The following is a 12,081-nucleotide window of genomic DNA, read 5'->3' on the forward strand; positions in this document are numbered from 1 at the left end:
ACATAACAACTGTTAGTGGTTGGTTTTATGAACCTAATGTTAGCAGTTGGTCTGTAACTAACCTTAGCAGATGGTTTGTGTAACTAGCATTAGCGGTTGGTTTGTGCAGCTAAAATTAGTATGTGGTCTGTGCAGCTAACATTAGCAGATGGTTTGTGTAGGCAAGGTTAGCGGTAGGTCTGTGTCGCTAACATTAGTAGTTGGTCTGTGTAGCAAACATTAGCATGAGATCTGTGTTGCTAACGTTAGCAGATGGTTTGTGTAGGCAACGTTAGCGGTAGGTCTGTGTAGCTAACATTAGCAGTTGGTCTGTGTAACTAATGTTAGCAGTTGGTCTGTGTAGCTAACATTACAGGTGTAGTGAATGCAACACAATTTTGGTAGGACCCTTAGGATCAGGGGACAGCTCAGATGTTGAGGCCGTCTGACCAGGTAAAACAACAGGATTTGAATCTGGGCTTGCTGAGACACTGCTGATGTCCTCTTCATCTGACATCTAGAACCAGTGTGAATGCTAATTTCTGACACATGTAAACTCATCTATCAGTTGATGTGGTGTTAGCATTAGCTTTGCCTCGTTCATCACAAGTTAGCGAGATGTAAAACCCTTACTGTGAACAACCACCAGACCCCTCAGGAGAGATCCTGTCCTGAGTGGATCAGGTGATCAAACCTTGGTTCCCTGGAGTGGACAGGTGACTTTAGATGGATTATTTAATTCTCTTAAACCCATTTTTCCTGCCCATTATTTGTTTTATACAACTTGGGCTGAGAGACATTAACTGGACAAAGACCTCTTCTGTGTGTACAGTCTGTGTGTGTGTGTGTGTGTGTGTGTGTGTGTGTGTGTGTGTGTGTGTGTGTGTGTGGTGCTGTGTCACTTCTGGATCAGACGTCATGCAGTCACACTTTCTTTGGCCCACGCTCACACATTTGTCACTGTTGTGTGTCACTGGAATCAAACACACGCACACACTCAGAGGTTGACTTGTAGTTGTGGCGTCACCCCGAACCCACTCAGATCGTCGTTTTCTCTTTTCATTTCACTGTTTTTTCTCTCTCTCTCTGTTACGCCATCTCTTCCTCTGGGTCAGATCCCACGCTCGGCTCCAACTCTCGCTGATCGTTGTTGTCGAATTGTTCATTTATTTTCTTCATGTTTCTCTGAGTCACTCACATCTGACTGGATGACTCGAAAAACGCTCAAATCCTGACTAATCATCACAGGGCGAATTTTAGTTTTTTTATGGTTTAAAGTTCCAATGATACGGCCAGCAGAGTGCTCACTGTTTACGTGCTTCCTGTAAAACAGACAGGGTCAGTCAGGGGGGAATTTGTCACAGTAGTCCATAGTGATGTAGGACAGTGGAGTTTAACTCTCTGACGCTGGTGTCAGAGAGGCGTATGCTGTTTAAACCACAGCCTATCTTGGACAATGTCTCACACCCACTCCACGATGTGCTTTTCAGGCACAAGGGTACTTTCAGCGAGACTCATCCCACCATGATGTACCACAGGAAATCATTCACCCTTAAATTATTCCATATTTATTCTGCAGTGCACTGCTGACTGACAACATAATCCAGTGTCTATTTACACTGATATATGAGTGAGAAAGCATTTCATTGGACACAAATTTAGTGAATGACCCCAGTGCATGATGCGTCATCTGTGATTACAAACAGTTTTTCAGAAGACTGATCCATCCATCCGAGTCCAATCTTTATGCTTCCTAGCAAACTGAAGCCTTTTTTTCTGATCAGTCTCACTGATAGGTGGTTTTCTTAAGGCTACACAGCTTTTAATAATGTGTTGGACAGTTCTTAACCCAGTTTTATTTTTGTTCATCAATCTCCTTAGTTGTTTTCTTTGCTTGATGCAGGTAAAAAATTTGACTCTTCTGGAACAGTAACATCTTTTCCTCGACCACAGGATATATCTTCTGACATGGTTGTTTAAGAAATGAGAAGCTGCTCACTGCATCAGTTAGAGTTCAATGATTTGTTACCAGCTGAAACTAAACTATTAATCACTGCAGTAATTATCCAATGAAAGGATCTGACCTGTGTGATTAGTTAAATCTGGTGGGACTTTTTTTTTTTAGCCAGGCAGTGTATATGGCAAACTTTAACAGAATTTTGAGAAAAGTGGCTAATGACAATATAAATGAATACTTGTTTCCATTTGCTACCATTATGTAGAACCATCAGCCTTTTCTAATGCATTACTGCAAAATGCTAATTAAATACTTTGATCATGTTAACATTGCTGGCACAGGTTCACATCAGCGCTGGCATGGCTTTGTAGACTCTGCAGATTAATTCCCCGAGGCAGCATTTACATCTGTACCTAATGTTATGGCAGTCCTTACAAGAGCTGTCAGGAGACTTCTGTAATGGATTGGCGGAGATAAGAACTCAGATCCACGACTCAGAGACAGGCAGGTAGGTGAAAAGTTGACATTTACTCATACTCGAAGATCAGGCAGGCAGATAAAAGAGGAGAATTTATCCAAAGGGGTCAGGCGGAGGGGCAGAAGGTTTGAAAGCTAAGGCGTGGACACAATAGACTGTCTGGCAGAGGGTAAATGGGAACAGGGTGCAGTATACACACTGCAGCACTGATGAGGAAAGTGGAAACAAGTGTGCAGGTGGGCGGGGTGGAGGTCAAGTGACGGGGAGCGGTGGGACGGGTTACTACAGGACAGAGCGGAGTCAGTGTGGTCCTGTTTCCAGCTGCAGTCCCGTCAGCTGGTTTGGAGTGAAAAAACTCAGAAGTTGGCGGTGCAGGCTACGTTAAAAATAGCGTGTACGATTCTGGAGAAAGATTGTTGATATTTGAACTCAACAGCTAAACAGATCCTCCCTCCAGAGGATTTACTGTCCTTCTATGCAACCTGTTGCTGATCAGAATTAGTAAAATTTGACAAAAAGTATACTGAATTAGAGTCACACACTCTACCTTCAATAAAACAGAGAAGAAGTGGAGGTCAAACTGGAAACAAACCCAGTTATTTGTTATTATTCTTTCATTTTAGCTGTATTCATGAATGTTTCTGACTGTGACTGCTGTCACTACACTAACTTATGGCTCTACCATCTTATTTATTTATTTTTATCACACCGTCTAACATTACATTTGCTGACATTTTTTGCCCTCCCAACATTCAACCCAAGTCTTCGCCCACGTCTGGACCAAAGTGCTGGACGAAGGAAAGCTAAACTAATCATAACAAAACAATTTTCCCTCTAAGAAGGATGTGAAACTCATTTGTTCAGGCAGAAACAAACTTGCACATGATTGGAGTGAGTTTGCAATGTGATACCTGCAGTCTCATCTCATCACAATCCACAACTCAGACACACTCTCGCGCTCGGTGTGGGTGGAAACCACGTCAGCTGTGGGAGTTTCCACTTCTCTACACCTGCTGGGACGCATAAACAGCTCAGTAACGACTCCATTTTTAGATCCGCCGTCGGCCCGAAAGGGAACTGTTACTACGTCGTTTCTCACCTCAGTTGGAGGAGAAACAACCCGCCGAGAAATCAAGAGCCAAAACTCGGACTGGCAATAATAAATCATCAGCTAATTACGTTAAGTCAGGGGTGTCAAATTTTAATTTCATCCAGGGCCGCATCAGCATTCTGGGACTTGTAGTTTATGGATACCAATCTCAGGGCTGTGCAAGACCATAAAAGATGTAGCACAAGTATAAATTTGTGTCTCAGCATCTCTAAAAACCACCAAAAGTAGCTCATCATTTTAACAGACCTGTGACAAAGGACATTACAAATATTGTCTTTATTTGATCACGATGGCAAATTGCACGAACATCTCTCGTTACGCAAAATACCTATATTATGATTCTAATGAGCATTGCACAAATTCATCATAAATAAAACAGGCTATTTTTTGTATTACATACAATACTTACAATATTTGATTATGCAATTTAAATCATAATTTTGTTCTTTTATCAGTGATTTACACAAACAAACGGGAAGTGGTGTGACATCTAAAAACTAAATTTCAAAAGATTTTTGTTGTGTGATGCAACACATTCATACATTATTTGACAGAATACACTACCCTGGTTTTTAATAGGTTATTTCTTATTTTGACACCTTAATTCTGCTTCATTCTCCACCTTATTATGCTGTTCAGTCTCAAACCTGAAAGCCTGAAAAGTTGAACCTGTCGAGGCCCGATGCTGACAAAATTCTGTCCGAAACCGACCCGAACCCGACCCTCATTAGCATTTTTCAGCCTGAACCCGATTTCAGCTCGACATTTTTCTTAACAAGCTTCCCTCTATGCTGCAAACAGTGGGAGGTTTCAGTGACAGGGACAATACAAGGAAATACAGGAAAACAAATACATAAATACAGTTCAGCCCAAACCCGATGTGAGCCCTTGAAATATGTGGGAAATAAGGCCTGACCCGACCCGACCCGACCCGAACCCATCAGGTCCCAGCAGGTCCCGCCGGGTTCGGGCACAGATCTCGACGGGTCTTTAACAGCACACACACCATGATGCCTTGCCTCTCTCTGCGTCTCTCTCCATCTCTACAGTCTGTATCTGATCCGTTGACTTTCTTCATCAGCAGGTTGTTTTAGAAAAAGAAAATGCAACTCGCGTTTTTCTCCACTGGTGAGTCCGTTATCACAGCAGCAGATAAACCGCGTGTGAAGGAGGCTTGTTGTAATTCTTGCAGCAGAGCGCTGAGGGAGAGGAAGTGAGGGGAGACTGCCCACTGGTTAATCGATCGTGGTGGCGTCATTCTGTCGGAGAGATAAAAGAAATAAAAATGCTAAAATTGGTCCCCACATATATCTAGGATGGCTGTGAATTCCTGGACGGCTGCCCAAGTGTTGGAAACTCGCATTGATTCACCTCACACACAAACAAGTGCCATGTCTCACACACACACACTTCATTCATCGTACAGCCATATAAAATGCTGTCTCTGATCTATCCGTTGGTGTCCCTACCAGAGGTGGTGCCGGCCAATCAGCATCCTCGGAGGGACTACTGGAAGCTAAGGGCGTGGGTTCAGGTGCATCCATGGAAACGACTCGTCTCGACCAAACAGCAGCGACACTGAAGGTGAGTTGATCTGATTGGTTGAAGTTTTTCTCGAAAGTGCCTGCCCTTTTCCAAACAGTTTCTCTGGACGGCATCTGAGATGGTTCTGAGTAACAAACCATCTGGTGTGTCGGCTCAACGTTTCACAGCCTGTACTTTTTCACTTTTGCTGAAGTGAGCGAGTTAAATACAAAACTTCTACTTTTACTAGAGTCTGTTTTTACACAAGTATCTGTACTTTTTCATTCATTACATTATTCATTACAAACCATATAAACACCAATCGACTTGAGAGACAAGAAAGAGACATTAAGTTTAAAAACTGTTGAGTCACGTCCAAAAAAAGTACTGAATATAAAAATGTTACTGATGAGATGAACTGTATATGTTTGTGTTTTTTTAAAAGAGATATTTGTTTAATACATGCAGTCCCCTGGTACCAGCTCTAATATTGACCCACCGCCCCCACCCTCCTCAGCAGCTGCAGCAAAGCCTCATGGGAACTGGGAAAAGCCCGTCGGTCCTGATCACCCAGCCGAGAAACATGACTCATTATTTTGACAGGCAGGATTAATGAAAATATCTCCGGGGAATTCTTAAAAATTATTTTCAGTACACCGTGGGCAAACTGTTGCTAACTCACATCCAAAGTTAATATTTCAGAAATGTTTATAATTGTTTTTAATGTGTTTATACAATGACTCAGCTTAATTTAACTTTGTACTGGTAAGGGAAGTGGCTGCAGCTTTTTTTTTCTTATTTTCTGTTGTCAAATTAAATCTTTATCACAAACACTAACATTGATGCAGCAGAACCAGAGATATCTTCTTCTTTTGCTCCATACATCCTTCTCTTGCCTGCCTTACCCACAATGCATCTCACGGACAGTTCAGTCCGAGATTCGCCGTCGAGTCACTTTTCATCAAGTAAAAGTTTGTGTATTTTGTGTTCAAGTTGAAATTAGAGCAGCTGAACTATGCAGGTTCTTTCTGACTTCCACCGCAGCAATGGCAGCTTGTTAGCTTCCAGTACTTCACCGGATTTGTCTATGTGCCAGTAACAACAACAAAAAAAGTCATTTTGTAGGTATTCCCAGGAATTCTTAATAGTATTTTAGGGTCCAGACGTGTTGCACATTTCCTGAGGCAAACCTTTCCTTTTCCAGAGCTGTCTTCGCCATGTTTGACCGTTTCAGAGGTGCGCATGACGATGCACAGCCTGCGCTCGGCACTTACGGATCTGTTGAGAGTTTTCCGGGAGAAACAACAAAATGAAAAGGTGATGGGAGACGGCCATGAAATACGGGAGAAACCTGTGAAAACAGAAATGTTGGCAGGTGTGATGGTATGTGCAGTTGTACAATTTTAACACTGGTCATTTGGAGAAAGGTTAATATTGCCTGTTTAGACTCTTGTACATTCAGGATCCTGTATTTCTGTCAGTTCGTTTCTTGTTGATGACTTTGATTTGAAGCCTTCTGTTCTGCAGTCATGACTCGTGATAATGTTAGTTATAGTGTTAATCCATCACACCGAAGAGAAAACCACACGGTTTATTTCAAACTGACATCAGCACACTCTTCTTAAGACTTTAAACCCCAGTACCAGCAAAAGGCCTTTTTTACAGCTTTGATACACCCACTTATCCTTTTTACTAAAAGCTGTGCAGACAGAGAAGAATCAAGTTTTTGTTTGAGAGTTGAAAGAAGAACTTGAAGGAGACTTGTGACCCTGAAATGCTTCCTTTTCCCAGACGCGCTGCCTGCGAGCCACTTAATGTCTGAATGCGGAGCAGTCAGGTTTCCCCGCTGAGGGCAGGAAACAGCAAAAACAAGCAATCAGCACTTTGGCATCTCATCAGCATGCCAATGAGCCTGTCCTATCTGTAAAATGTCAACTTTCTAGAAACAGGAATAAATCAGAAAAAGGGAGCATCGTGACCTCACAGGAACTGCTTTCTTCTTTTATTTGCAAGTGTCAGGACTTGTGGGGTGAATTTCACAAATTCATCACTGATAGGGGAACTTCGAGGGGATTTATCTCTGCTTTTTATACTTCTCTACTCGAGTCCTTCATTTAGATTAGCTCTGGAGAAAAGATGTCCCAGAATTGGGACCTGGTTTTGATTTTGATTTGGTTTTGTGAAGTCCACCTGAACTGCGCTCATAGAATCGACCTTACTGTCAGACAGCTTGGTGGATCTCCTGTAGGTTTTTTCTCGATAGACGACAGAGTTCATTCTCCAAATATCAACTTTATTCTGGAAATGTGCAATAAATTTACTTTTCCTTTCTCATCACTCATGAACATTTTATTTCAGCTGCTTTGTCCTCTGAATCAGAAAAAAAAAATAGAATTGCCGACCTTACTGCAGCCAACAAATTGCTATGAAGTTGTAAACACCCGACCCGGGGTTCTCGTTTATAAAACTGTGAGTAGGAGTCACCTTTAAAGATGGCGTATGGACGAAACACAGAAAGTGCTTACACATAAAATGTTCAGATTTATATGACAGGGCGTAGGCGCGTCCAACGTCGCTTTTCCTTTATAAATCACAATCAACTTGAAATGTGGCGCACCCTTTGTGGACATCATGCACCGCCTGTAATTGCCTATAAATGATCAGAGAAACGCCCCAAATTTAATATTCATTCACACTAACTGCATGAGGACAATCATGGCAAACAGAGAGAAAAAAAGGTCACACAGAGTGAAGTCAATGTCTTTGTTGCAGAGTTTGAGACGAGGAAAATATGTTGTTTGGTGGACATTACAGAGTGGCAGCGTTTGGCGGATGATATAAATGCTGCTGCCTCACAAACTGGACACTCACTGAGTGAAGTGGTCCGACAGAAAAGTAAAAGCCAGGAAGTGCAGAGTCACGGGCCGTGTGAGTGTGTGTGTTTGTGCCACGGGTTGCAGAAAGACACCTCACTCTTTTGATGAGTAACTGACTGATCAGGGAATCCAAACCTGAGAGGAGCAAAGTTGGAGATGGAGGAGGGCAGAGTGGGCCAGATGATTCAGGTAGCCTGCGTAATCTGTATCCCCTCGTTTGAGATGAGAGTAAACCAAATGCACTTAACACTTAAATTATGAAAGATGTAAGTAATTTGCTGCAGTACCACTGAGTGTGACATCATCTGTGGATCCCATATTTCCTCTACTTGATGGTCAGTACATGCTAACTGCTGGGTGGCGGTCACAGTTGCACAATGCTGCAAATTAATTTCCTGCAGTTTGACCATTTCTTTTTCAAATGTAACTATCTTGTTATCTCCAGGGGATGTCTATCATTTACATACAGCAACAACACAAACACACGCCGCGGCAACTCAGATCACAGAGCAGAAGCACAGAGCCACAACAGCTGCTTAACACGCTAACGCAAAGACCTATTTTTCAACTAAGGATCAATTTGGCAATAATGTTTTCACTAATTAGTTTCTCTGGTGTGTAAAATGTTTAAATATGATGATCAAAGTCTAACGGAAGTCTTCAAATGTTTCATTACTGTCAGAGAGGAGTAAAGAAACCAGAAAATATTCACAGTTAAGAAGCTGAAATCAGAGAATTTAGATTTTTTTTTTCCTAAAAGTTTACTCAGACCACTTAATCGATCATCAAAATAGTTGGTGATTAATAATTGGAAGAATCCAATAGGATATTTTTTAGCATGCTTTATAAATGAGACAAAATAAGTACATACATATACTCACTTTAATCACTTCATTAAAAGTGAACTGCAGATATAAATCTTTAAGTTTGCACAGTTTCTTCTGTAATCTTTTGTTCATTTGGCGACCCAAATCAAAGGTCCTGTGACCCATCTGTGGGTCACGACCCAGTGTTTGGGAATGACTGATGTAGTAGATTGTTCTCCAAACATGCGACCATTCATCTTCAGCTATATTCACACCCAGTTCTTTCAGTTTTGTATTTCCTCTTTTCTACATTAGGTGTTCACATAATGTAGATATTAGTCTACATTTCTTTGAATTGTCATTTTAATTTTTAATTTATGAGTGACAGTTTTATTGGAGTTGCTGAAATGAGCGATGCTGTCGTTCTAAACAGGAGGATAGTCTCTGCTTTCACTGCAGCCGTGAAGACAAGGAGTTGTAGCGTGTTGTTTTAAGGCTCCAGTCTCTGTCGCTGCAGGTTGCTGGAGCACAGCGACAGAGAGCTTCTTCCTCAATGAGAGTCCTTGAGCTGCTGCTGGTTCTGACCACACGGCATCTCTCTTAGAACTGGTTTGTACCGGATTGTCAGTTTGCAGGAGCGGTTTTATTCTTTAGAGCTAAATAGAAGAGCATGTGGACCACAGACTGGATGGTAATAGTTCTGCATTTATAGAAACAGGTGTATACAGAGGCTTTAATTTTAAACATTAGCACAATTATTCAAGTGGCAGTTTGCCACACAACATGCACACATTCACAGGGTATTGTCAGTTAATAACACTGTAGAAAGGATTTTAATATGAGGGTATTAAACTGTTCTCTGCAAAAAAAACCCCAGCAGAGTTCACGGCTTTTTATGTAATAGCTTTTGTTCGTCCCTCGCTCCCACAGCGAGCTGTTGTCATAGCGATGTGATTGTCTGCGGCTCGTCGCTGTGTTGTTTTATTGCCGTCATGTTGCGGGAGGATGCCAGTTAGTGGCTCATCAAACTTCTGAGCTCCCACTGAGGACCGCGGAGCCGGCGACGAAAATGAGACGGGACGAAGAAACAAAACGAAATCACACCCAAAACGTCTCCGATCCTTTGTCTAATCAATACCCACTCACAGTAACAATAGGTGTCTGTACACACACGCGGACGCTTCATTGTGGTTAACATTTAAGAAACGAGACACCAGACACACACAATGAAAAAAAAAAGTCTCCACTGTTTTTTGCATCTGACATTTCTTCAGAATTTCAAACTTCTGCACTGATGTTGATGCTGTTCTATGTTAACGTTCCACCTGGTATCACAGCTCTGTATCACAGCAGCAGAGTTCGTGTTGCATGCCGACACCCAACCGGTGACATACTAATAGTGTGTTATTGCTTCCTTCACGGCTCACAGGAATTACGATTAAAATGATTTATGAGTCCAAAGCAGCACAGCTTGTGTTGCTTTGATGCACACTGTGAATCTTCAGACTGTTGCTTCTTATATCTGCTCCAGTGTTTAATATTCATTTTTAAATTCTGTGCAATAAAACATTAAACTTTTGTTTAGTGCAGATTCAAAAGCATTTTGTATAACTGTCTTTTTTTTTTTCCTGTTTTCTTTCCTACCACCCTGAAAATAGAGGGACAGAACTGGACAGGATGCTAGACCCCATGTCTGCAAAGGGGATTGGCATAATATATATAGCAAAGAAGTGCGTTTTGCTCAACTGGAACCAGCAAAGACTCCCAGCATTTAATGTCTTCAAACAAACACTGAACAATCAAAGCAAATGGAACAACACACTTACACTTACAAAATAAGGGGGGAATCTCTTGTGGATCTCTGACCATCCACTTAGTGTTAAGGCAGTTGTTTTGGACACAGACACCACAGGTAGTTGCACAAGGTAAGGGGATTTATTGGGGAAAACCAAGGGTGGGGGGGCACTGGATAAGGCAGATGAGCTGGGAGGACGCGTGGAGGAATGAGCTGATAGATTGGGAAGCACAGGGGGGGAAAACGCTGGAATCTCGAGGAACCACAGAGCTGGCTGAACAATCTGGTTCTGCGTGGCTGGAGAGCCGGCTTCTTAAGGGGAGAGCAGATGAGGCAATTGCACACAGCTGTCGAGGTCCACCAGGTGCCTGATGATGATGATGATGATGCTGCGCCCACAATACACCTACACACACACACACACACACACACACACACACACACACACACACACATACACACACAGGGGAAACAGAGAGAGTACAGGAAAACAACAGGGGTCACAGACTAAGTCGTGACACCCAGCCTGCTTAGATGTACTCTGAAGAAATTTCCACTGACTGTACTGAAATTATTACTATTACTATTCTTATTTATTTATTTATTTATTTTATTTTTTTATCATTTTATCCTGTCTTTACTGTCTGTGTACTCATTCAAGCAGCGCTCGTGCACATTTAGCAATTTTAAGACCCTCTTAGTCACTTAACTTCTAAAAAGCAACTAGTGACAAATTTATTTATTTTGAGTTATTTAGCTTATTGACACCAACTTACTTCATGTCCAAATTCCAGAAATCCCCCAGGCCTGGAGAAGTCGGGAGATTTTACTTTTTTTGCCTCTAGAGAGGAAGAAATGGGACAAAAGGCCACATTTGTGTGTGTTTGTGTGTGTGTGTGTGTTTGTGTGCATGTGTGTGCGACGAACAGACTGATCTTTATGACCGAAGAGTCGATGAAGACAACAGACTCAGTGTTCATCTCAACAGGACGTGGAAACGACCGGCTGGAGGACAGACTCTTCTGTCTGAAGTCAAACAACTAAACCTACAGACTCACTTTCCATCAGTCACAAGATGCTTCATCATCATCATCATCATCATCATCATCATCATCGTCGTCGTCGCTGCAGGTTTCATCACTGATTGGAGGAGGATGACGTCAGTGCCAATAGGCTGATTTCACACAGCGACACTTTTCGACACACGCCGGACCAGAACATGACTCGCAGTGAACATTAATCAGCTTCTTTTGTTTGCTTTGTGCTGATTTTTTCATTTGAAGCAGTAGAAGTGTGTGATGTAAATAAAAACCTGGTTTTATGTTTTACAGCAGAGCAACAGGCTTAAGTTTCATTTTGAATTAATAATGGACGTCTCAGCAGAAACCATATGGAGCACTGATGTACTTTATTCAACCTACGTCTTCACAGCACAGGCGGCTTCTCTAGCTTTATGTTGTGATGCAGCGTCAAAGACACAAAGTTCTTTTCAGCTTGCGTAACGTACATTAGGCTTACTTATAAGTTAGGCTACATTAAGGATGTTAACTTTGGT

Source organism: Lutjanus erythropterus, chromosome 11 (genome assembly GCF_056507025.1).
Source record: "Lutjanus erythropterus isolate fLutEry1 chromosome 11, fLutEry1.hap2, whole genome shotgun sequence".
Taxonomy (NCBI): Eukaryota; Metazoa; Chordata; class Actinopteri; order Lutjaniformes; family Lutjanidae; genus Lutjanus; species Lutjanus erythropterus.